The sequence below is a fragment of the Vombatus ursinus genome, unplaced genomic scaffold (assembly GCF_900497805.2).
Source record: "Vombatus ursinus unplaced genomic scaffold, bare-nosed wombat genome assembly UNPS02014786.1, whole genome shotgun sequence".
Classification (NCBI taxonomy): Eukaryota; Metazoa; Chordata; class Mammalia; order Diprotodontia; family Vombatidae; genus Vombatus; species Vombatus ursinus.
Genome location: NW_020954564.1, coordinates 50,472,407 through 50,500,169, shown reverse-complemented (window position 1 = coordinate 50,500,169; position 27,763 = coordinate 50,472,407). Strand labels below are relative to the sequence as shown.

Below are 27,763 nucleotides of genomic sequence, written 5' to 3'. Positions count from 1 at the left end.
GCCTGTCTTCCACCCCTCCCCTTTCCCCTCCCAACTGTTCTAAAAGGCAAGCATGACATGGTTCAAATGTTATGGGAAGACTGGGACTTCAGTTCTAAAGGCCAGTTCTCATTTTGTCCATAAATTGGTCAATTGCAAGGGAAGTATCTGGGCAGCTCTAAAAATTAACACCCGCTAAAAAAAATGTTGACCAAATTTTAAGTTTATTAAGTTTGCAGTGAAAAAAATTTTTGAGCCAGACTCCACTGAGAAATATCAGGAAATTTCATCAACCCATGAAAATTGATTTATTGCCTAGACTTTGCTAAATTTATATAAAAGTACAGCATTTTTGTGGCATTTGAATGTTAGAATCACTCACTCACATTCATTCACTTGTTTGCTCATTCAACAGGAATTTATTGAATACCTAAAATATGCAAAGCCCTGTATTGGGTGCAGTGGGGCATATATCCAAATCTGGACATGACATGGTCCATTACCTCAAGGAGCTGACATACTGACACTATATGGACTCCTTTGATAGGTCTGTGGATTTGTGATTTTAGCAATGTGAGCTCCCCTCCACACCTTCTTCTCTAATGTGATTCTTGTCTATGACTTTCCATAAAATCCTCCATAGTAGAACTATCCAACATGCTGGATGCCTTCCTTGACATCTTTTACTATTTCATAGATGCCAGTGAAGCACTTATGATGTCTCTCTCTTATACCTCATGCTTGGCCCATGATCACCTATGTACTTTTGTAGTCACACATTCCCCTGATGATACCTTTCTTATTAAGTTATTGTATACTTAATATCCATAATATATCCTAGCACTCAAATGAAATATCGGGCAAGTCTCCAAATAAAACAACAAAATGTGAGATATTGACATTTTGATTAAAAAATAGCACATGCTTAACAAAATAAAAATACATTTGGTCTGTGTATAAAGTGAGGCAATGCATGTAAAATGCTTTGTGAACCTTAAAGTACTAAATAAATGTCAGTGATTATTACTATCATTCCTGTACCATCTGTATCCTAACAAAACTCTATTGCCTTTTATTTTTTTTAACAATATAGGGTATATTGCCCTTACTTTGCATCATTATATAGATCATAGACTCATAAAGCTAGAAGTAACCTCTGAGGCCATCTAGTCCAGCCCGTTTCATCAGAGATAGGATTTGAACTCAAGTCCTCTGACTGGAGTAAGTGCACTTTCTCCTGTACTATGCTGCTTCTCCTAAGGCATCATTTCCACATGATTTTTTTATATCTCCTTGGATTCTTCATACGTGTCCTCTTTATGGTATCATAATTCTCTATTATATCGACATACCATAATTTAGTCAGTATTCCTCAGTCGTTAGATATTTTCCCCATTTTTATTACTATAAATAAAACAACTATATGTATTTTGGGGGCATCTAAGTGGCACAGTGGAGAGAGTACCAGAAGACCTGAGTTCAAATCTAGCCTCAGACAGTTACTAGCTGTGTGATGCTGAGTGAGTCACTAAACCCTGTTTGTTTCAGATTCCTCCTCCGAAAGATGAGCTGGAGAAGGAAATAGCAAATCACTCCAGTATCTTTGCCAAGAAAACACCAAATAGGGTCACAAAGAGTCAGAAATACCTGAACAACAAAAGTTATCATCCATCTCTCTTAAGGTAGCCAGGTGGTACAATGGATAGAGTACCAGGCCTGAAGTCAGGAGGATTCCTTTCCCTGAGTTCAAATCTGGTCTCAGACACTTACTAGCTGTGTGACCTTGGGCAAGTCACTTAACTATATTTGACTCAGTTTCTCTCCTATAAAATGAGCTGGAGAGGGAAATGGCAAACCACTCCAGTATCTTTGGCAAGAAAACCTTAAAATGGGGTCATGAAGAGTCAGACACAAATGAAATGACTGAATAACAAATACGTATTTTGCAGAGGTAGACTTTTTTCTTCTTATAAAAGAAATTATTTTTTTAAATGAATAAAATCTATTTCTTTCTTTCTTCCATCTCCCTCCATTTGACAAAAAGAAAAACAAAACCCTTGCAACAAATACACATAGCCAAGCCATACAAATTCTCATATTGGTCATGTCTAGAAAAACGCGTCTCAGTCTGCACCCGATTCCATCATCTCTCCGGCAGGAGGTAATTAATATGTGTCATCCTGACTTCTCTGTAATTGTGGTTGATTATTGCATAAATGAGGATTCTAAGGTCTTTTAAAGTCATTTGTCTTTAAAATTTTGTTTTTGTATGAATCCTTATTCGTGACTTCACTCTGTATCATTTCATCCAAGTCTTCCTAAGTTTCTTTGAAACTATTCCCTTTATCATTTCTTACAACACAATAGTACTTCATTATACTGTACCATAATTTGTTCAGCTATGCTCCAACTGATGGAACCTCCTTATTTTCTAGTTCTTTGTCACCACAAAAAAGAGCTGCTATAAATATTTTTGTATATATCTATCCTTTTCCTCTTTCTTTGATCATTCTGTGGTCCTTTTTTGTTCTTCTAGTAATATATTTAGAATATAGTCCAAGCAATAGGACCATCAGTTTTGTGACTCCTATTTATACACTGCCAGCTTGTTCTCAAAAAAATGTATTTGTTTAGAGTTCCATCAACAATGTAGGATAGTGTTTATATTTCTGTAGCCCTGTCAACACTGGATTTTTATCTTTTTTTGCCATTTATGCCAATTTAATGGGTGCAAGATGGTATCTTAAATATTATTCTGATGCACATTTCTTGATCTTTTAAGAAATTTGAACAGCTTCTCACATTGTCAGTAATAATTTCTATTTTTTCCTTTGAAAGTTGGAGGTGTCACACCACCACATTGACCGGGTCTATTACATGCTACATTCTCAACTGAGTCCTCACTGTTGAAATAAGGAAACCTTTTCTTCTTTGACTGACTCTATTCTATTCTTCTTAATGTTTATTACAAACTTTCTTCCTTTAATTCTTTTTTCCTTTCACCCCCCCATAGAAGTCCTTGATTCCTATTTTAGTTGCAAAATAGAGGCCATTTGCCATCATCTCCCTTCTCTACTCCATAGTTCATAATTTTTCTAAGACTTTACAATTCTCTCATCTTTTATTCCTGTTTCTAAAGAAAAAAAGGAGGCTATTCTCTCTGCTAAAGGAGAATGTGATGAGGATGTGAATCTATAACCAGAGCAATATGAAAGTGTAGAACATCAAAGTTGGAAGGAGCCTTAGATATCTTCAGTCAATCAGTCAAGCTTTTAAGGCACTGTGCTGGGAATACAAATACAGGCAAAGACAATCTTTGCTTTCACATGAGCTCATATTCTAATGAGAGAGAGAACATGTAAATAGCTACGAATGTACATGAGATATAGAGCATAGATGAAAGAAAATCTCAGAGGGTAGCTGCTACTAGTAGGAGTATTGCAGAAAGTGAAATGTGATTTAAGACTGGAAGGAAGCCAAAGAAGCTAAGAGGCCTAGGTAAAGAGGAAGAACATTACAGGCTTGGTGAAGAGATGGGAAATGGAATGTCGTATGAGAGAAACAATAAGTAGCAGGACAGTTTGACTTAATGATGGAGTGTGTAGAGGAGAATTAAGTGTAATAAAACTGGAAACGTGGTTGTATGAAGAGCGTTTTATGCCAAATAGAGGGACTTTATATTTGATCAGAGAGGTAATTGGTAGCCACTGGAGTTGATTGAGTAGGGAAGGGTGATAAGACCAGATCTATGCTTTAGGAGAATCATTTCGGCAGCTGAGTAAAGAATGATTTGAAGTAAAAAGAGATGAGGCAGGAAGACCAATATGAAGGGTACTGACAAGGTGAGAAATCATGAGGGCCTGATTGAAGGTAGTAGCTATGTGAGTCGAGAGAAGAGAATGTGTATGAGGGATGTTATGAAGGCAGAAATGACAGGATTTGGTGATGAGTTAGATATGTGGGGTGGGTAGAAACATGCAGTTGAAGACAACATCGATGTTGTGAGCCTGAGAGGGTGGTGGAGCCTCTGACAGTAAGAGGTAAATTGGGAAGAAGAGATAGTTTGGAGGGAAGGATAATGAGTTATATTCTCAACATGCTGAATGTGAACTATGCACCGGAATCTCGCTCTAGATATTCAAAAAGCAGTAGGTGACATGGCACTAAAAGTTAGGAGAGAGTCTAGTGCTAGTTATGTAGTTTGATTCTAGTCTTATCCCTATTTGAACCATGAATACCTTCTATAATATTTCTGAAAAGTGGTCTTCTGGCTCTAGTTTCCAGATACAAGTGATATGAGAACTTGCTACCCATCAGTTCACTCCATTCTATTCTTGGAATTTTTTCCTTCTATCGAGCTGAAATATGCTTCTCTGCCCCTTGGACCCATTGGCTGTCATTCTGGGGCCAAGCAAAAAAAGTGTAAGCCCAATTCTTTAAGCCTTTCAAGGATCTGAAGTCAGATATCCTGTATAGCTCTAAAGCCTTTTCTTTTCCAGGCTAAACAAACCCTAGTTCCTTCAACTCATGTTTGGATGGTATGGTCTTGAGCACCCATTCCAGCCTGGTCACCTTCCCCGGGATGTGCTCAAGTTTGTCAATGGTGCTGGCAACGTTGGGCCATGACTCCACCCGCAAGCCAAGTTGGTTTGGAGTTCCCCTAGGGAAGGGACAAGTACCCATTTCCTTATGGAGAGAGACTGCAAGGACACAGACAATCTAGGGGTGCTTTCTGTGTCTCAGAAAAGCACCCATAATCCCAGGTTACAAAGCAAAAAGCTAAGAGGTTCCTAGTGGCTGAGTATAGAGGTGGGGGGGGTGCAAGGGAATCATTCCAAAATTTTTCCCCTCTTTGAATTACTTTGCTTCTGACCAAGTATTGAGGATTTCAACCGTTGGCCCTCAAAGTCCCGTCTTACTTCTCCCCTTCATCCAAACACACAGAGACTCATACATAACTGTAATTCCCCAAGGAAACTTTAAATTTCTGTGCATGATGTGGGTTCCTTGATTGAGATGCTACTAATCATTCTTTGGTGATGACCCTGGGTTTCTTAAGGCTAGACCAGAAGAGACAACATAGGCTCTGTTTGTTCCTACCAAGCTGGAAAGGATTTGAGTATAGGCCTGGCAACAGACTGTATCTGTCATCCAACAACCAGACGAGCTAAATGGGGAGAGGATAAACACCAGAGGGTTGGCCATTGGGTGATGAATTCTTTTGGCTGCAGTAACTCATGAAGACAGCCTACTAAGAGGCTGTGAGCTGCCTCTGTGGAGGGAGTACCTACCCACACAGATCAAATCAGGGATCTTTCAAATATTGAAGTGAATACAAACAGACTAACCCTCATTCTGGGATTATTTCTCTGATAAGTAAATAAAACTCCCTCAAACACTCAAGAAGACCATCTAGACTCCTAAATGCTTAGAGCAATTCATCAGCATTTACTGCTCTGCTCCAAGGCCACAATGTAATTCCCTAATCTTTACCAGTTATCCCCCAAATAGGAGGCCAGAGCTCCAAAGATGTTTGCTCTAGAGAATTGGGATGTATCAACATAAATGGATCACTACTGATGGAAAAATAAAAGCAAAGTCTCTATTGATGATTGGCCAGTAGCATGATTTTTAATATAACTCTTCATAGAATGTGGAATAATCATGATGACAGCTGACATTTTTATAGTGCTTTAAGTTTATAAAGTTTTATACATACCTAATCTCAGCTAGAAGGGTCCTTTGACAGAGAATTTGTAGCTCCAGAAAGGACCTTAGATATTACCTAGTCCAACTAAGGTCATTAAGAGAGTACTGAGAGCTAGGAGCCAGAGGACCCTTGGATATGGCTTTGGCACCCAATTCCTTCTCAGTTTATGGTATAGATAGATTATGAGCCTGGCAAAATTCAGTGAGTTCTATAGGTTGATGACCATAGTTTTCAGTTCAAGGCTGTCATTGTATAAGGACAGGCCATCTTGGATATATATAGGATATATATATAGTCAGTCTCTCTCTCTCTCTCTCATATATATATATATATATATATATATATATATATGTATGAGGATCAGCTGGTAACCACAGAATCATTTCTTCCCCTACCATTATTACTTCTTTGGATTTCCCTCCCTTTTGTCCTGTACCTTCCCCTTCTCCACTGAGTGGATGCTGTAGACCTGAATCACCTCAAACTGGATGTCTCACAAGCAACCCAAATTCAACATTTCAAAAATGGAACTCATCATCCATCCTTCGCCAAATCCTGCCCTCTTCTTCACTTCCCTATTAGCAATGAGAACACCATCATCCTCCCAGTCACCCAGCCTCATAGCTTGTGTCATTTGCAACTCTTCATTATCACTTCCCAAATGTATCCAATCCATTGCTGAATCTTATTGTTACTGCTTTCACAGTATTTCATATATATGTCCCCATCTCTCAATTTAAGCAGCCATCATGGCTTAGATCCTCTTCACCTCTCAACTGGACTATTACAATAGCCTTCTAATTTCTCTCCCTTTTGTAAGTCTCTTCCTGCTGCAATCCATCATCCCACTCATCTGTCAAAGTGCTTCTCCTAAAACACAGGTATGACCCGGTCACCCTCTTTCCCCCCATTTCCTTGAGAAATATTAGTCACTCCCTATTGCCTCCAGGATAAATGAAAGTTCTCTTTTTGGCATTTAAAACCCTTCACAACCTGGTCTCTTCCTACTTTTCCAGGATTCTTAAACTTCACCCCATACCCCAGTATTCAACGACCTAGCTGCATTGTCCTACTGCTCTTCACATGGAATACTCCATTTCCCATCCCTAACCCTTTGCACTGGCTGTCCCCCATGCCTGGAATGTTCTTCTCCCTTACCATTTCTCCTTGGCTTCCTATAGGACTCAGCTTAAATTCTACTTTCTGCAGGAGGCCTTTCCTAGTTCCCTGCTAATGCTAATGCCTTCCTCACTGAGACTGTCTTCCACTTTTCTTTGTATCTCCTGTATATACCTAGTAATTTTCAGTTGTCTCTTCCATTAGAATGTGAACTTCCAGAAGGCAGGGACTGTTTTTGCCTCTCTTTTTATCTCGTGTTTAGCAAATGCCTGGTATATAGTACACATTTGCTTTTTTAATGATTGATTGATTGGTCATCTATCCCCAGCCTTACCTAATCCCTGGTTTTCTTGTCACCTGGGAACCATCCAGAGCTGGCTCTGTGGTGGTAGGACTGAGAATGGTGAGTGAAGAGGAGTGAAAGAGGATGACAGAAAACCCACCTGGCCTCATCTTCATTACCCTTCAGCTTGTGAAGGAGTGGAAGAGCTTCTGGGTTTTTCAAGTTCATCCAGCCCCAGAGACTTCTGATTTTCTTACTCCTTACTCAAAAGTCCCCTCCTATACCTCATGCCATGCCCAGTTTCTGTGAATGTATTCCCAGGATAACCCAGGTCTTGCTTTCCTTTCAAATGTAAGTATATATGCTACTTTATCTTATTTTAAATATAGATTAAATGACTTTTTATGCATCCAAATACCAATTTGGCCTATATGCACCATAGTATTTCTCCAGAGTCAAGTGAAAGAAGAGAAGGGGGCATATATGTGTATGTGTGTGCATGCGGATGGATAAGAAGGATAATTTTTGCTCCATTTATTATTCCTTTATTATGAGTAGGAGAAAACTTCATAGTTTTATGTTTATTTCAGAGGCATAAGATTAATGGGGAAATTGGGAGATGGTATTTTCATCTGCAGTGGGTCATGGGAGGATAGGAACCCCGAGTAGGAGCAGCAACAGGTGTGGCTGCAAAAGGAAAACAGCTGGACTCCTCCAGGGGCCCCCTGGGAAAATGAAGAAAGATTTATGCTGAGAGGGGTCCCCAATTTGGGTCACCCCAGTGTTTTTTAGGAGACATAGGATCTCAAGTTTGGATGGAGGGAGTCTCCTCAATTTGAAAACAGTCAAACAAAGATAAAAGATAGGAAAGCAGTATATACTGATTCTCTGAGAACTGATTGTTTATAGAAACCTAATCTTAAGATTCATGGTAAGGGAATGGTCCCTGAATGACTGAAAAATCCCACTTTGAAAAGAAGCTGAACCTTAATGTTACACAGTGTGATTTAAACTGATATGCAGTTGGGACAGAAAATGTAAGCGGGAAAGGAGATGGGACCCATGGCTTGGGGGAAAGCTTTAGGACACTCAGTGAGGGGGTTTCCACATTCAAAGGTGAGGAAAACATGGGATAGTTGTACATGTGCAGAAGATAATAGAACATGTGGCAATGGGAAAGGTAGGCCAATAAGGGATGGATCATTGGAATAGGAAGGGATGAGTATCTACATATTTGTAGAATGTGGGTGGCACTTAGCGATATATGACAATTTGGTCATACTGTCATTCGGTCAGCTGGCATTTATTAAAGCACTTATTATGTTGCTAGCATGATCTCCATGGAAATTACTCCCTATTTACTTTGACTACATTGTGTATTTTCTAATATGAGTACATGTTATTTCCCCCTAAATAGAGTATATATTCCTTGAGGGCAAGTGTTGTTTTGTTTTTCTTTGTATGGCAACCATCTAGCACAGTGTTTGGCACATAATAAATGCTTGACAAAATCTAGTTGAATAAAAGAGGGGCATGATCTCAAGATTGGAAGCACACTGAAGAAAATGTTTAACAGGTAATTGAAAGCTGAGATAACTGAGAACATAATAAGAGAGCACCTAGCTACCTTCAGTTAATTCATATCAACTAGTCTGGACTAATTACATCCTTAGGTACTCAAAAATCTTATAGATGTAATTGTTGAACTCTTGTCAGTGTTCTATAAGAAACTGTGGCCTTTGGGGGAGGCCCTGTGAAAGGGACACCAGCAAACACTGTCCTAGTTTGCAAAGAGGGGAAGGTGGTAAATACTGTGAACCATTAGCTGATGAGCTTAATGTCAATTCTTGGCAAGATTCTGGAATAGATTATTAAACAGATGGTTTATGAACACATATAAAGAAAAGCTGCGATTGTTATGAGCCAGCATGGGTTCATTAAGAGCAAATCATGCCAGGCTAACCTCATTTCCTTACGTGATAGAATTAATAAACTGGTAGAACAGGAGAATACTAAAGACTTAGCACATTTCTATTTCAGCAAGACTTTTGCCAGGGATCCTCATGGTATCCTTGTGGGAAAGATGGACAGACATGAACTGAATGGTAAGAAATACAGCTAGGCAGATTCAGAACCAAATGAATAACTGAATTCAAAGTTTTAGTTAATAATTATTATCATATAATATCAATAGTTCTGTCCCAAGTGGTTCTCTCCTAAGCCCTGATCTGTTTAACATTTTTATCAGTCCTGGGGTAAGCCATAGATGGTATGTTTATCATATGTGGTCCCCCAGGGCTGGGATAGATTCCATCTTTACATCCACCTCTTAGCATCTCTGGCTCCCTTTACAACACAGCCCAGGTGCCACCTCCTACACGATGTCTTTCTTCATCCTTCCAGTTAGTATTCTTATCCTCTTTAAATTACTTTGAATAACTTTGCATATGTTTTGTATTTGCTTATCTTTGTATGTATTATATCCCTCCAGTATAACATAAGCTCTTTGAGGACATGGGCTGGTTTTTATTTTTGGTCTGTGTCTCCAAAATCTAGCACAGTACCTTACACATTAAAAAAAAAACAAAAAAACAAAAAAAACCAAACAGACCTATTAACTCCCAAAGTGGAAATTCCCTCCATCAATGTAGGTCAGAAACTCTTCTGTAATTCAACGTAGCATATAGATATTAAATGACTTGCCCTTGGTCACCCAGCTAGTTTGTATCAGAATCAGGACTTGAAACTGAGATTTCCTGACTCCAAAGCTGGCCCTCTATCCATTATGCCATGCTGGCTTTCATCAGTGTGATAAGGTAGCCAAAAAGATACAAATTTTATCGTTGGCTTAGTATAAGTAATAGTTTGGGAAATGAGGGAGGTGATAATTCCCTCTTACTCTAAGCTTGTTAGACCCCATTTAAACTATTCTATTTGACTTAGAAATGATACTGAAAAGCTTTAGCTCATCGCGAAAAAGTGACAAAGATGGTGAGGGAATGAAAAAACAGGCCGTTGGGGTTGGATTAAAGGAATTGGGAGGGTACAGTTCAGAAAACAGGGGAAGAATGATAGCTGCTTTCGAATATCAAAGATTGTCCTTCAAAGGGATTAATTCTTTTGAGTCCCAGAATGAAAAAATAGAGCACATGACTGAAAGTTATTGTGAGGCAGATTTTCGGCTCAATATAGAGAGGAATTTACAAACAGTTAGGACTTTAAAAATGTAATGGTCTGCCTTGAAAGGTAGTGAGTTCCCTGTCATTGAAGGTCTTTAAGTCAAAGTTAGATGACTAGTTCTTTTTGGTTTGTGAAGCATTGTTGGAGGAGCAGCAAGGTAGAAAGTGCCTTGGATTTAGAATCAGGAGACCTGGGTCCCAAACCTGCTACTTCTGTTTAATTTCTTTGTGATCTGGGGCAAGTCACTTCATGTCTCTAAGCCTTTAAGCCTCAGTTTCCTCTTCTGTAAAGGAGGGATACTTTTTCTCCTTAGTCTGTGGTATAATGTTATTAAAGAAGCCCAGAAATATTTTTCATGAGTTGATAGGATAAAAAAGTAGTTTGCTTCTAGCATTACATAATTAGGAAGTGGTGCCAACTGCCTTTTGCATAGTCTATATAGGCACATACAAATGACATGTCCCAAGGGCATAAAGCCACAAATGTGTTTTTCTGCTGTTGTCTATTTTTTTGTTTATGTACTAGATAGGATGCCTGGAAAATCCAAGGAGGGGCTGCCATTCTTTCTGCAGGAACCTCTATGCCTAGAAAACCCCTGTGCCCACACAGCTTCTTGGCCTGATCTCATGTGAAGACATCATGTCCAGAGCCAACATCTGCCCTCATTCTGCAATAAAAAACAGTGCAGGTGACTGATTAATGACATGAATTAGGACAGAAATACAAACAGAGGTAACAGGCTTCAAAGAAACCAGATTCACCTAATGTGAACCAGACAGAACAGATTGTAAACTGGTAACTAGTTTTGGCAGAAATTAAAGCATAATCCAATTTGGAAACACTGAGTGGAAAGAATTCACTGTGCAGGGCTTTGGGGGAGTATCAACACAGTCAGTCCTCTTTATCTAACAAACTCCGTACCCATGAATAGACCAGAAAGGTACCTACGCTGGCCACCTCCTCTGTGATGTCATTGTGGCATGAACATCAGCCTGTTTTTTGAAGGCTTGCCTGGGGAATAGATGTTCTGGGCAGCTCCTATCAAGGTAAAAAGGCTTCAAGATGATAGGTTGTGTCTATCATCTAAAGACTAACCTAGCTTCATCTTGCCCCCTGGAGGCACATAGCCTCTCACTCAGGCAGTATTTTTGCTCTTGGCCCTCCCTCCTCACAATCAAAGTCTGCTCTGCTATCTGTGATGCTGGGAAGAAGTTACTAAACTCACAGTAAGGAATGAGTGTCTGAGAATGGTTTAATAAGTTGTCCCTTTAGAAAGACCTGCATTTTAATAAGGGACAATAGTAAAATCCTATGGAGAATATATATTTTTTTCAGGGATAGCAGAATTGGTGGTGGGGTGGGGAAGCCATTCCAAGAATCACAGAATCTCTGTCAGAACATCCAAACCTGTACAGGAGAGTAAGCGTTAGAGAGTAGAGACAGTATTTGATTTGGGATCTGGAGGCCAAGGTTTTTATTCTGGCTCTAACACTTAATAGCTGTATGACCAGAACTAAATCACTTCGTTTCTCTGGGTCTCAGTTCCCTCATCTGTTTCATTTACTATCTCTCTGTTGATGGGCCCCAGTCTCCATATCTGTAAAATGGGTTTAATAATACCTATAGCATACTTAAAGGGCTGTTGGAAATATGCAATGAGATTTAAAATATATATGTTTGTGTATAAATTTTAACATTATACATATAATTTATGTATAAATGCATTAATATTAGCATATAATACTGATTTAGCACTTTAAAGTGTGCAAGACCACAGCTATGTATATGTATCTATCTATCTATCTATCTATCTATCTATCTATATATATATAGTGTTTCGTATACTTTAAAGTGCTAAATCAATGTGTTATCATATAATGAAGATAACAATACCTGCACTCCCTACCTAATGAGATTGTTGTGAGGGAGTCTGCCTGAAAACACTGAATTGCTACAGAAATTTGACTTCTTATTAATATCTCTGACAAATGGTTGGTCATCTAGTCTCCCCTTAATGACTCCCAGAGGTGGGGAATTCATGGTCTACTAAGGCAGCCCATTCCATTTTTGGACAGATGTCATTGTTGGGATGTTTTTCCTCATTTTGAGCTGAATCTGCTTCTCTGCAATGACTACCCCTCGCTTCTAGTTCTGTCCTCTGGAGCCAGGCAGAACAAGTTAAAAAATCCTTCTTTCACAAAACAGCCTTTTCCTTGCAGCTTTTCTTCTTCAGGCTAAAACTGAGGATGAATTTCTTCAATCAGTCCTCATATGACATGATATACCATCCCTCCCATCATCCTGGTCTTCCTAAATGCATTCCAGTTTGTCAAGGTTGGGCCAAAAATGCGGTTCCCCAGAAGTGAATGAAATACTCCAGACAGGACTGGACCAGATTATAAAACAGCAGGATGATTACCTTCATTTTCCTAGACATTATTTTTTTTTAATACAGTCTAGGAGGGCACTAATGTTTTTTGGCTGCAATGCTATGCTGTTGACTCCTGCTGATTTTTTGATTGTCAGAGTAAGACTTGACATTTATACCTTTAAAATTTGATGTTAGTCTTCATTGGGTTTATTCAATAACCATTTTCTGAGCAAAAGTCCTATCCTCAGTTGCCTGGTGGGGGTGGAGACAATTATACCATTCAGGAAATGTGTAGTGCAGGAGTCAGCCTCAGGGATAGGAGAAGAGGAGAGAGGCAGAGACTGTACCCCATTCTTTAGGCTCCTTAGGAAGAAAGAAGACTGAGATGAAGAAAGGAGCAAAATGGTAGCAACTAGGACAGGGCAGGGGAATAAATCCATGGGACTGGAGAGACAAGCTGACTGAAGTTCTTTACCCAGACAACTTGAGTTCAGGTGTTTGATCCCGCTGGTCTTTAGTGGTACCATTTTGGTACTCCTCACTTGTGGTGTCTGGTGACAGGTCTCTGACCCCAGAAAGAAGGTAGCCATGGGAAATGGGTAGGGATTTGGGTCTGGAAGGTTTAAAAACATTTGTCCAGGCAAGGGTTAGGGAAACAGAATTGATTTAAAACACTGACATATAATATTAATTAATTAATACTAATTCTTGCAAAGATCCTACTCATTCATTTATCCCTTTCCATTCCCACTATCGCAGTTGGGTGTCCATCACATTACCATCAGCCCTCTGATTGATGCCTCTCTAGTCGCTCTTGTGACCTCCTGTCAGAGTAATATTTCAGAATCAGAGATCTGATCACAGAACTCCCGTGGTGGCTCCTCATTGTAAGGTGAGTCCATGAGATAAAGTCCAAACTCCACCCATCATTCTAGGCTCTCTGCAATGGGATCCTAATCTACCCTATCTTTTCTCACATTACTTCCCTTCATGTACTATATCCTTATCTGTCTGATTCACTGTTTCTGGTAACCCTTATTCTTACCTATGTAAGGGTCTTTAATCATACTGTGCCCTCTGCCATGGAGGCCCTTCTTTTCATCTCCACTAGTCAAAATTCTACCTCTCCTTCAAGGCCCAGGTTAGATGTCCACAAAGAGTTCCCTGAATCTCTCCTCCCCTACACCCTCTTAGCCAGGAGTAATCCTTCTCTCTTTCTTCTGAACTCTTTAGCACTTACATTATACCTCTCCCATAACACTTAACACAAACTACTTTGTATTGTACTTATGCTACATAGCCCTGCACATAATAGACTCAATGAATATTTGATAAATGAATGAACATTCAATGGTGAAAAGATTAGTCTGGTCTACTAGTTGTAGAGATGCAGTGTTGTCTTTGGGGTCAAGGCCTTCAACACCAGACTGATTGCCAAAAGGACTAGGCTCGAACACCAAGTCTGACAGAGAGCTAGGTGTAAACTCTACGTGATATCTGCCATTGTGTGAGATAGCTGCAGGACTGGTACCACATGGACATACAGTCTGATCCCTGAGGGCTTAGATCTCTGTCCAGAAATCCCTGTCAGCTTCATCCCCCAGATCTCATAGACACTAACTGGGTTACCTTAGGCAAGTCTCCCCTCTGTTTGCCTCATTTTCCTCAACGGTAAAGGGGATAATAATAGCACCTACCTCGCAGGGTTGTTGTGAAGATCAAATGAGATGATATTTGTAAAAAAGTGCTTAGTAACTAGCCTGGCACATAATAGGCACTATAAAAATGCTTATTCTCTTCCCTTCCTTTCCCCCTACTTGGAGAAGGAACACCAGAATCAGTGCCCTTATCCAACAGCTGAATCACTGGTCATAATGTGACGATACTCAAACCTGGCTCACCCACAATATCCACCTTCTGTCTTTCTCTCCCAAGCTGTTGAAGGAAGTCACACCAACATGCCAGCTGGTCCACTACAAATTTATATTATCAAGTTTCAACAGCTACTTGGTAATTCTTTTATTCCTTTCTGATCGACTATCACCCCTCCCCACAGTAGCTGTGGCAAATCTTTGCTTTACTATTTGAGGTCCCAAAGCTACCACCAAATTTCTCTGTGTTGACAGGTAGATGTCCTAACCTTCTACTTTTCTGAGAGAATGGAGGTCATTGATCTCAAGCTCCCTAATCTCCTACACTTACATCAAAACCCCTGTAAGTATTCACCCATTCTCTGTTCCTTCACTGCTGCCTCTGAGGAAGAGGTGGCTCTTCTCCCTGATAAAGCCATCCTGTCTATTTGTGCCTCAGTCACATCCCATCACTGTCCACTTCAATCTCTATTTATTGGCTCTTTCCTTATTGCTTATAAATAACATCAAACAGATTCAAGTCTACCCCACCTTAACATGTCTTTATTTTATTCTCAAGCCAAGCTTATTGGGTTTGCCTTAACCCAGAAGAGATTCAAAGCTCTTTGTTATAAGACCATACGATTTAGAATTGCTTAGGGATTTATTTCAATCCCCTAATTTTTAAATTAGAAACTAAGGGCCATAGAGGGGAAGTTATTAAGCTAAGGTCACAAAAAGTCACACAGCAGAACTGGGATTTGAACCTAGGCCCTCTGACTCAAAATTTAATGCCCTTTCAACTACACAGTGCTGTCTTCCTTGTGCAACATGGTGCCACTGTCATTTTTTTCAGGACATGAGTAACTACATGACCACCATTTCTCTAGCCAAGTACCAGGCACCATTTGCTTCCTCAAGTGTTCACAGAGTATTTTGTCTGGATCTTTCTTTTGCCCAAGCACCATTCTTACATGTGTTTATGCTAAATCTCCCCTACTAGACTGAAAGATAGTGTGGTATGGTAGAAAGGACTTGGTCTCAGGAGGCCTCAGGTCAACTTCCACCTCTGACACTTAATGGCTATGTAACCATGGGGAAATAATTGATCCCCTTTGACTCCTAGGTTTCTTATATATAATATGGGAATCATAATACTGATACCATTCCTCTCATAGGCTCGTTGTAAGAAAGCACTTAGTGAAGCTCAAAATAATATAAAATGTGGTATGTTATTATTATTATAAACTCTTGGAGTTTTACAAATCTGAAAAGAATTGTTGATTGAAAAATGGGCTGGGGAAGACATATATCCTGCCTATGCATCTGCCATGACAGATACCATAGTAGTTAAAATGTAGAAAGAAGAATAGCAGTGGAGATATGCAGAAGTTGACAGGAGTTTAAGTCCAAAAAGGAGGCCGTTAAATCCCATTGCCTCACCTTTACACAAATATTCTAAGTACGGATGACAAGCAAGATGAACTAGAGATACTAACTCTAGGAAGAGATATATTTATGTGAGGACATGTAGGAATTGATCAGGGCAAGGAACATGATGGAGAACATTTAGGTAAAGGTCTGTAGGCTGCCTTGGGAGACAATGGTTTGCTACTCATTGGAGGTTTATAAGCAGAGACTGGGGGCTGAATTAATTCACCAAACATTTATTGAGTACCTACTATATGCAAGGCACTGGGTTAGTCCTGGGTTTAGCAGGGCAAAATGTAACATTCTGTGCCCTCAAGGAGCTTACATTCTCTTAGGAAATACAACATGTACACAGGTGAATAAAACAAAGTAATTTCAAGAAGTAGAGGGATTTCAACTGGGAATGGGAGAGGGGAGTTCCACCTGAGGTGGGCTTTGAAGGAAGCTATGACTTCTATGAGGTTAAAGTAAGAAGTGTGGGAAAATGTCATGTGTGGGGAACGGTTAGCAGTCCAGTTTGACTTGAACACAGAGTGTGCAAAGGGGGCCAATATGAAAGGAGATTGGAAAAGTATGAAGAGGAGCCAGGTGGTGGAAGGTTTTGAATGCCAGGCCAAGGATTTTGAATTTTATCCTAGAGATAAGAGAGAGTCATAGGAAGATTTTTCATTAGAGGAATGATATAATCATACTTGTGTTTTAGGAATCCAAATGTGGTACCTGTGTAGAGTGATGATTGGTGAGAGAGAGAATGGAAGCTGGGAAAACAATTAGGAGGTTATTACACCAGTCCAATCAAGAGGTGATGAAGGGTTGGACTAGGATAAAGTCTATGTAATTGGAGAGAATTAAATATGCAAAAGACTGAGGGCACTGGTCTTGGAGTCAGGAAGACTCATCTTTCTGAGTTCAAATGTGGCCTCTACACTTACTAGCTAGGTGACCTTAAGCAAGTCAGTTAATCCTGTTTGCCTCAGTTTCTTCATCTGTAAAATGAGCCGAAGAAGGGAATGGCAAAACACTCCAGTATCTTTGCTAAGAAAAGCAAGGTGGGGTCAACAAAATGGGGTCACGTGACCCAAACGGGGTCATGAAGGGTTAGATACAATTGAAATGACTGAACAACAGCAACAACAACAGACTGAGGGGGGGATGACTGAAAAGGCTTAACAACTGAATGGATGTGGGTATAGAAAGAGAGGGAAGCATCAAAGTTGACTCCAAACAGTGAATTTATGTGACCAGAAAGGTGGTGGTATTAATGAAAGAGGCAGGGAAGGATAGAACAGAGATGGGCTTGGGAGTTGGATTTTAGAAGTGCGGAATTAGAGATGTTTATGGGAAATCCAGGTGGAGATGTCCAGCAGGGAGGGGCTAATGCAAGACTGGAGTTCAGAAGAGAGCTGAAGATATATATTTAGAAGCCATCTGCATAGAGATGATAATTGATAATTAGATTAAAGCTAATGAGATCAACAAGGGAACAAAACAGAGAGGACAAAAGGTTATAGTACAGAGTCTGGAGAGGCATTGACATTCATTGGGTAGGAGAAGGATGATGATCAAGCAGAGGAGATTGAGAAGAAGCAGTCAGACAAGTAGGAGGAGAACCATGGTTAGATTTGTTTAAAGGATATCAGTTTGGTAGCTGTATGGAGGATAAACTGGAGCAGGGAGAAACTTGAGACAAAGAGGTCTATTAGGTGGCCATTGAAATAATCTAGGAGAAAGGGAGATGAGGGCCTGAGCTAGGCTGTGTGGCTAAGCAAAGAAAAATGATCAGGTGTTGTGACAAAAATGGCAAAGTTTTGACAACTGATTGGATATTTGGGGTAAGGAAGAATGAGGAGTTATTTTTTGTTATTCAGTTGTTTCAGTCTCGTCCAGATCTTCATGACCCCATTTTGGGGTTTTCTTGGCAAAGATACCAGAATAGTTTGCCATTTCCCTCTCCAGCTCATTTTACAGATGAGGAAACTGAGCCAAACATGGTTAAGTGACTTGCCCAGGGTCACACAGCTAGTAATAACTGTCTCAGGGCGGATTTGAATTCATGAAGTGGAATCTTCCTGACTATAAATCCACTACGCCACCTAGCTACCGAATTGGGGACAGGATTAAGGTTATGAACCTGGTAATCTGGAAAAATTGTGGTAGCTTTGATAGAAATATGAAAGTTTTGTAGAAGAGTAGGTTTGGGAGGAAAGATAATGAATTCTGTTTTGGACATGCCAAGTTTGAGATGTCTTCTGAATATTCACTTTGAAATATCCCATAGGTGGTTGGTGATGTGGGACTGAAGTTCAGAGGCTAGATGGGTACTGGATATACGGATCTATGAGTCACTGCATAGAGATAATAACTGAACTCTTTTTTGTTTTCAGGAAATTAGGTGTTAAGGTAATTTACTGAGAGGGAGATGGAGAAGGAGGTGGTATAGGAGGCTTAAGGAGAAGAGAAGGTCTAAAATAGCTACTGTGGAGAGTGTGATAGAAAGTCAATAAGCTGTATATGATTAGTGTCCCCCATGAAGCTTTGGGTAGATCCCTGTCTGGGCAAGCTAACTCTTTCTTGTTTCTGTCTTTCTCTCCTTCTTCCTCTTTCCCACTCTCTTTCTCTTTGTCTCTCTCCCCCCTCCCCCAACCCATCTTTCCCTTTATTCCTTCCTCTGCCTACCTTCGGTTAAGTTATGGGTCAGGTTGGATAACATTGGAGGTCCTGTTCTTCTCTTCCTCCTCTTTCTCCTCCTCCTCCTCCTCTTCTTCCTCCTTCTCCACTTCCTCTTCCTCCTTCTCCTCCACTACCACCACCCATTTCTCCTCCTTCTTCTCCTCCTCTTCCTCCTTTCTTCCTCTTCCTCCTCCACTACCACCACCTACTTCTCCTCCTCCTCTATTTGCTTCTCTTATTCCTGCACAGGCTGAAATCAAACAACATTAAGATTTTGTAACTACCTCTAACAAGGCTCCCACTTCCCTGCAAACTGTCCTCAACCTCTAATTGGTGGGAAGATCATGATCCTGCAATCTATGAGTCATTCATCTCCTTTTAAATGAGCTGACCACAGTAATGGGAAACTGTTAAATTAGAGAAGCATATGTTAGCACTTGTCATCCAAGCAGGCCCGACTTCCTTTCCTTCTGCTGCTGCCAAACTTCTCCATTTTTCAGGATTGGAAATGTTTTCTCTAGAGTAGAAGCCTCATTTTTGAGACATTTAAGTTGAAAGATTTACACCTTCTCTTCACTGTCTTTTCCTTTCATCTTGCAGCCAACAGCTCAACTACCTACCAGTGCCATCTGGAAAGGCCATCTCACACATCCTACAGCTGCCAAAGAAAGGAAGCAGAGTGCTTTGGAGGGAAATGCAATGCACTTGGATGCAGGAGATTTGGGTTCAAGCGCCGGCTTCCTCCCCTAGTTCTATGATCCTGGGCAATTTGAAGCTAGCATCATGTCGTGGAAAAAGCACAGGGGATCTGGGTTGGAATCCCAGATCTTCCACTTGCTGCCTCTGTGACCTTGGCCAAGTCACTTCTCTTGAGGCCTTAATTCCTCATCTGTTAAAACAAGTGATTCTGTAAAGTTGTCTTCCCAGAGAAATTTTGACACTAAAAGCTGTCATTGTCATGGGAGAGTGACCTTCTTTTTCCTAGGATCTAAAGGCTTTAGGCCTTGTTGCCTCAGAATGCCCCCTTGCCAGGGAAGGCTACAGCAAACTGAGGCAGCTAGATGGGAAGGGGGAAGGGAGGCACAATTTTTTAAACAAATTTTAAGAAACATCTGTGTACCTACTACATGTCAGGCCCTGTGCTGGATGCCAGATTACAAAGATGAAAACGATCACTCTGCTCCAAAGGAGCTTATAATTTAGTACTTAGCACATAACAAGGACATAAATAAATATGATGTGAGACTAAGATAGGGGTAGCTTGGTGGCATAGTGGACAGAGTGCCGGGCCTGCAGTCAGGAAGATTCTTCTTTCTGAGTTCAAATATGACCTGAGATACTTCCTAGTTGTGACCCTGGACAAGTCATTTCAACCAGGTTACCTCAGTTTCCTCATCTGTAAAATGAGCTACATAAGGAAATGACAAACCATTACGGTATCTTTGCCAAGAAAATCCCAAATGGGGTCACAAAGAGTAGGACATGACTGAAAAATGACCGACAATCAAGACTAGGATGGAGGCAAAGGAGAGGTTCAGACAAAGTGTTCTGGGTGAGGATGGAGAGTACTTTCACTGACCAGAGAAGGCTTCCTGGAGCATGTGGCACCTGAGTGAGGCCTTAGATGAAAATAAGGATTTGAAGAGGCAGAGATTTGGACATACTATGTAGTAGGTCTATGTAAAAACCCAGAACTGGGAATGCAAAAATATGCATAAGTAGCCCATGAAAAAGCCCAGAGGTAGGTAAGGGCATATGAATTAGAAGCAAGGAAATAAGCCATTGAGAATCCATGATGTCAATCTTTCAATAACCAGTTTCACTTCCATCTGGCTCTCCTATGCTCAGAGCAAAGGTCGGAGGTCATGCCGTAGCCCAAGGTATGATGGTGCTATCCTCTTCTGTATGCTTGGAGTATCATGCTCTAGAAAAGAGTTCTTGCATCAAATACCTCCCTCAATGTTTCAGAAAGACTTATGCTTTATCAGCATGGAGACTCTACTAATGTAGAATATTGCCCTTCCCAGCCCCAAATTTTGGTAAATGTTCTCCTAGGCTTTTATAGGCAAAAAAATATCATCATGTTGAGTGCATGGAGCTATTTATTCCTTGACCTTGGCAAAACACAAACCTATCACGCTTCCTTTGGATGGAATGGAAAACTCCATTTTGGCCTCCACGCCTGTTAGAAGTGACACCCTCAGTCCCTGGTGTTCTTGTGACAAACTATCACAGTAAACTGGCACAGAAAGTTGCTTGTTTGCCACACTGTCTGCCCTATGAGGTGGTAATGGGCTTTGTCTCATGATGAGCAGCTTGTTCAAGTTGTTGTCTGTGGAACAGTCTTTAGTAGAACTCCGATTGCCAGCCAATTCTTGCCACATCCTACTCCTACTCATCCTTCTGCCAATCAGATACTTCTCGTCACATTGCCCTCTCTCTGCTTCTAAGTATCCTATGCCTCTTGGCCACCCCAGAGAGTATTTTTTTAATCCTAGGCCTAAAATTATATCACTTTTAAAGGAAAAATTAGACAAAAGGATGCAATGAAACACAATATTCATACTACCCCATGTTTGAGTTTTATATGAGCCAGGGTTTTTTTGGTTCTATTTTTTTTGTTTGTTTGTTTGTTTTTTTGGAGAGTACAATAGGGGGTAAATAGCGCAGCCTATATTCAGTCCAATATGCTCAGCCATAACTGTTGGTAAAATTAATAATATCAATAGAAAGAAAACCAAGTCAACTAAATGGAAAAATCTATAACTTATCAAAGCATCTTCTATAACCTTAATGGGACTTCAAAACTAAAAAAAAAATAGAGGAAACCTTCTGTACAGATGAAATATAGATTCACCATCTGTTAGTACAGACTTTAAACTGAAATTCAGCCCATGAGTCACTGAGAAGCTTGTTTGGTCTTTCGGCAAAAGTCCACTTCTCTCCAGTAGTGGCAGTTAGTAACCAGGGCAGGCTAACATCAAGAACTGTACCGTTTTGTTTACAGGCAAAGGGCAAGGGGAAGGCAAACCAACATGGCTGGAGTGACAGAACATATCTGGGGCCATGTCCCATGGCTGAGATTGGAGGCTCCACTTGCATCTGGTTTAAAGAAAAGGATTTCTTTGAATTAGGTCTGAGCTGCATTCGGTGCTGGGGTAGAACTGTCAGAAAAGTCCATTTTTTGGTTGATTCCTGGTGTCAAGAGACTGGGATAATACAGGACAGGGAGCATGAGAGAGATGTATATGTTGCCTCTTATCCAGGAAGATTCCGTTCCTTATTTTCTCTTTATGAGGAAGCTAGGTGGCACACTGGATAAAGTGCTAGGCTTGGAATTAGGGAGATCTGAATTAAAATCTAGCTTCCAAGACATACTAGTTGTGTGACCCTGGGCAAGTCACTTAACCTGTCTGCCTCAGTTTCCTCAACTCTAAAATAGGGATCATAAGAGTACCTACCTCCCAAGAATTGTTGTGAAGATCAAATGAGATGATATTTGTAAAGTACTTAGCACAGTGCCTGGCACAGAGGAGGTACTTAATAAATCTTGTTCCCTTCTTTCTCTGCATGGTGCCTAGAAAGTGAACACATGACCAGGATTCCAGCTAGGGTGATTTAGGGGCATCAGGAAGTGTTCAGGTTGTGAGAAAGTGGAGAAAGGTGATAGTTGGAAGCTACCCTGGCTGCAGTTAGTGCTATAGCAGGAAAGGAAAGGGAACAGTTGCCCTGAGTGTATATTTTGAGTGTATATATCATAGCAGAATGAGTGCCAATGGAGGGAGAGAGCTTACTGGACCATAGTCTCTCATGGCATGAATTCTTAACTTTTTTTGCAGCATGCACCCCTTTGATAGCCTGGTAAAGTCTGTGGATCCCTTCTCAGAATAGTAAAGCTTCTCAGGTTAATAAAAATTAAGATGTAACATTTTTTTCCTATTTAAGTTTACAAACCCTCTGAAATCCATATGTGGACCCCTGAGGGGTCCTGGGAGCTCAGGTTACAAACCCTTGCTAACTGGTACATGGATGTGTTGGTACACATGTGTTTGTCTCTGTTAGTACTTGGGGCTTGATTACCCCACGTAGGACATATCAGTGCAGAAAGAACTGGAAACCTGGTTTCCAAATAGTACAATTTACCTAAGTTGTCAATACAGTTGCCTTCAAATTCATGCTATTTCTATTTCATCCCAGGACAGGAGATGAATCTGATTTAAATTGTGTTTCTTCCTTGGCACTGACCACAGTATTTACACACACAGTAAATGCTTCATAAGAGGTAGCAAGGAAAGTAGATAGAGTGCTGGAGATACATAGACCCGAGGAAGACCTGAGATTTAATGCCCCTCTCTACACTTACTAGCTGTGCAACCCTTGGCAAGTCACTTAACCTTGCTGAAACTCAGTTTCTTCATCTATAAAATGGGAATAAGCCCTCATAGGCTTATTACGGGAATACATGAAATAATGTATATAAAGTACTTAATAAATCTTAAAGTGCTATATGTGCCAGTTATTATGATTTATAGGAGGAAACTAGGTGGCTCAGTGACACTTGCTGTGCCTACTGTCAGTAAGACCTGATTTCAAATCTGGCCTCAGATAGTAACCGTGTGATGCTGGGCAAGTACCCTGTTTGCTTTAATCCACTGGAGAAGGAAATGGCAAACCACTCCACTGTCTTTGTCAAGAAAATCCCATGGACAGTATGGTCTATGGGGTCATGAAGAGTTGAACAAGACTACAACAATGACAAATTATGATGTATAAATGTATTTTGCCTAATATTGGGTCCTCAATTTTTTTTGGAGCTTAAGTTTGATCATTTTTCAGTTGTGTCTGACTGTGACCCCATTTGGCATTTTCTTGGCAAAGATAATGGAGTGGTTTGCCATTTCCTTCTCTAGCTCATTTTACAGATGAGGAAACTGAGGCAAATGGGGTTAAGTGACTTGCCTAGAGTCACACAGCCAGTAAGTATCTAAGGCCAGATTTGAACTTAGGAAGATGAGTCTTTCTGACTCCAGCATGGCATTCTATCCACTGTACCACCACTAGCTGCCCTTTTTTGGAGCTATAATGGTGAAATTTTAGGCGCCGTAAAAAGCAAGGGATACATTTGGTATCCTAAATTTGTTCCACCCAAGTGACTGTCTCTAGTGAGCCCTAGTGGCTCCAGCCGGGCTCAGAAGTCTGCTTTGACCTCACTGAGGAGAAAAGTGGCGCCAGATGCGGGCTTTTCGATTGCCATCACACTTGGGTGGGCCTGTTGCATCAGTCTTGGTAACAGGGTTGGCAGTCACCCTGTGGATTGGTAAAGGCCAGGAGATATTTTGGGGTTTGTTTTTCTGTTTACAAAGATGTCCCTTAGCCAGATGGTATCCTTCTGTTGACTTTGCGGAAACAGATGAGAACAGAGGCGATTCCTTATATGCTCCTAGTCAAGTGTGTCTCAGGAACTATATAGCCCCTGCTCCTTTTCCCCCAACACATCCCTTCTAGTTTCTTCTTCCTCCCTCAGCTCCCCCCCTACTGGGCCTTGGAGGTCCATTACTCCTCCTTCACAGGTTCTGGAGTCCACTTAGGGTAGCTTCTGTTTACACAATGTTTTCCAAACACGCTGTGAAGAATCCCACGGGCCAGTCCCTTGATTAATTTCATTTTTCATCAGATTTTATCATAAAAGGATCTGTCCACATACGTTTAATTCAACAAATATTTGTAACCCCCAGTTATGTCCCAGGCCTTGTGCTGGATGCACAAAAGAGGAAAATGGTACAGTTCATGTCCTCCAGGAGCTTACACTCTTTTGGGTGGGGTGGGTGGAATGGGATTGAGGTACCCAAATATGATACAAGCAGAAAGTGAGAGGCAAAAGGGAAATTCAAAATACTCTAAGATATATATGAACATGTATGTGTGTGTATATATATGCATATATATATATTTGTATACCTATATATTGTATATATATATATATTATCTATATATATGCACATCTCATTTCGTCTCATCTCTCTCTCTTTTTTCAGTTCTGAAGTTCTCTCTCTCTTTCTCACTCTTTTCAGTTCTGAAGTTCCCTTAAGGCTGATGACCAGAATGCAAAGTGTGTGGTTTAGAAGGGTGGCTGGGAATCTGCCAGGTTCAGTTGGAGAAGGCTTCATGGAGTCAGTGGTACCTGACCTGGGTCTTAAAGGATGATTTTTTAACAGGCAGAGATATGGTAGAAAAGCACTCATTCTAGGCATGGAGGACGACGAATATACAGAAATGGGAGATAGAAAAACAAAATTTGGGCAACACCAGCTGTACAACTTAGCTGGAATGCCAAGTATTGAATGGGATTACTATGGAGCTAAGACAGGACAGAGAGGCTGGAGAAGAGTTGTGAGAGGCCTTCAATGCTACAGTACAGAATTTGCCTTTTATCTTGTAGGCAATAAGGTGTCACTGAAGATGTCTGAGTAAGAGAGTAGCCTCTCCTGAGCTTTGCGCTAAGAAGATGACTCAAGCTATTTTTGAAAGACGGATTTGAGAGAAGAGAACCTGGAGGCAGAGACTCGGGCTAGGAGACTTTATAATAATCTAGTAGAGAAGTAAGGAGGGCCTGAACTAAGTAGGATTAGAAAGGAGTGAAAGAGTAAAAGGGACATTAAATGAAGGAAAGTGGAGATGATAGATGACATCGTTTCTGAGTGTGGTTGATTGGAAAGACCATGGTACCCTAAATAGAAAGAGGGAAGTTGGGTGGAAACGCAGGGATAGAAGGAGGATGAAGACTCCCACTTTTAACAGGTTGATGGAGATGCTGAAGAAACATCCAGGTGGAGATATAATGAAGGCAATTGCAGACAGGAGACTATGATTAGGGAAGAATCTACTCTGAGTGCGGTCTTGCCTAATACAAAGCAAGAGGGAGCATAGGCTTTGAGATCTGTGTAATATCACTATAATGGCAAGAATTGCATAAAGAGTTCATGCTCTATCCTATGGAATTTTAAACAAACGACATCTTAAAATAAATGCTCTGAAGAATAGAATTCTTAGCTCAGAGAGCTGGGCTTTCTGCTTATTTGCCCCCAGCACAATTTTCTGCTACACTTTGACTGCGGACCCTGAATCCAGACTATTGTGTGCCTTGAAGCTCCATTCCTAAGCCTCTGCTCTCTCTCTCTTTCTCTTCTCCATCATACTCTTCTACAGGGCTGAGCATACTGTCTAGTATAACTTATCCACAAGAAGAGGAGGAATAAATCCCTATCTAACCAGAGAATGAACAGAGAATGAACAGAGCTTCTCTGTTTGCAACTGATCACATGTGCTAGCTCAGCTCTTGGGTGCTTTGGGGAATGAAGAAAACAATCTCCTTATTGGTCCCTGAGCAGGAAGAGCTGATGACTCAGTAAGTCTTTAAAAAGGGAGTGAATTTGCCCCCTGGTCCTTTTCTTTTGATCTTTGAGGTGGCATGAGGTGGCATCGTGTATCTCTCGGAATTTTTGTTACGGATTGGGAAGGAAAGGCAGCTTGCTTTTTTCCCCACCACAGTTGTGAGTGCTTATGTTAGCTCAAGCATATGTCCTACCTAAGCAAGCCTGAGATTGGATCTCAGAGCCCTGGATGCCTCTTCTACTTTGTGTCTCTTTCATGAACATAGGTAACAAAATACTGATCTCAAGATGTACATGTCTACATTTGTGAATTCAAGTGAATCTATTGGTTAGAGCTGATTGATGGCAGGGAGAATTCCAACATTAAAGATAACCACTGACAAAAGGAAGAGCTGGAGACCTGGCCTGGCTGACCTGAAGACATAGATTTTGAAGAGACAGTACAGAAGTGAGGTGCAATGTCAGCAGTCCTGGGAAATTCTTTATGTAACTGAGGAGGTATAAGATTCAACCTTTCAACTTAACAGTAAGCTAAATCACTCAATCCTATTTTAAGTCTGTCAGTGTAGGCACTTCTGAGTGTTTTATGTTTAACATTTATTTTATGTGTAGGAAATAAATATCTATCCAATACCCGATTCATATTGTACACTGAGTTTCTTTCTACTCCCCCTTTGAGAGGAGACCTTAAATAAGAACTAGACCTAAACTCTAAGTAAAATTTCCCCCAGGTCTATTGAGGTGGGGTTATAATGAGCCAGAGAGTGTGTGAAAAAGAGCCTGACCCCTCCCATTAGAGGTCAGGCTCTCTCTGGACTGAACCCATGCCAGAGCTAATGAGCCCCTTGGTAAAGAAAGAGTGGGCACACAGCCCCAACCCCTTAGGCTCAGCAGTGGTGTTTAAAAAATAATATTACTGATATTTTTGTCCTTACACAGTCTAAATTGCTCCCTGAATTTCTCTCCCTCAGAGATCTATCTCTTATAACAGATTTTTTTTAAAAGAAAGAAAAAGAGGAAGAGAAAAAAATCAGCAAAACCAATTAACGCATTGAAAAAAATCTGAGAATAGGCACAAAAAAGTTCCACACCTGTAGGAAACCCCCTCCCCCTTCTCCAGCAAGGTTTTCAATTGTTAGATATAACTAATACACATGGTTCTCAAGGATGCAGGTGATGAAAATATGTCAAGGGAAACCTGTTTAGTCCTAATTAGGTGGTTTCCAAGCTTATTGGACACACATACTTATCTTGTCCCTCTTAAACCCATCTGGACCTCGATCCTCTGTATTCAGAGAGGGTCAACAGTGATACTCTTATTTGTATTTTTCCTCCCACCAGTCTTATCTCTCCCCTTCCCCCTATCTCTCAGCCCCCAGCCACATACAGCATTTCTTCACTTCTGGCTTTGGAAGCAGAGGATCTGGGTTTGAGTTCTGGATCTTCTACCTATTAGCTTGGGACACTGAGCAAGATACTCCCCCTCTTCATTGCCTATAAAATAAAGGAGCTGTATTAGATGGTCTCTAAAGGCCTTTCTAGCTCAACAACCTGATCCTATGACCCTGTACCATGGTTGGTTCAGTTAGCTGGCATGTGGCAATTCCATGTGCTGGAAGCAAAATGAAGATGGAGACGCAGGAATGGGAACAGCCAGCATGAGGGAATGAATGTGCAGCTCCTGCTTCAGCTCAGTTAAGGAAAACCTTCCCAGACCGACTGGCAACAGAGAGAGAGAGGGAGAGAGAGAGAGAGAGAGAGAGAGAGAGAGAGAGAGAG

General features: G+C 40.8%; 1 protein-coding gene across 5 annotated transcripts in view; it reads right to left on the bottom strand.

Moving 5' to 3' along the window:
- LOC114047106 (ras-specific guanine nucleotide-releasing factor RalGPS1) overlaps positions 1-27,763 on the bottom strand; it is a 490,091-nt gene that overhangs the window by 157,963 nt on the left and 304,365 nt on the right. The window lies entirely within an intron of this gene.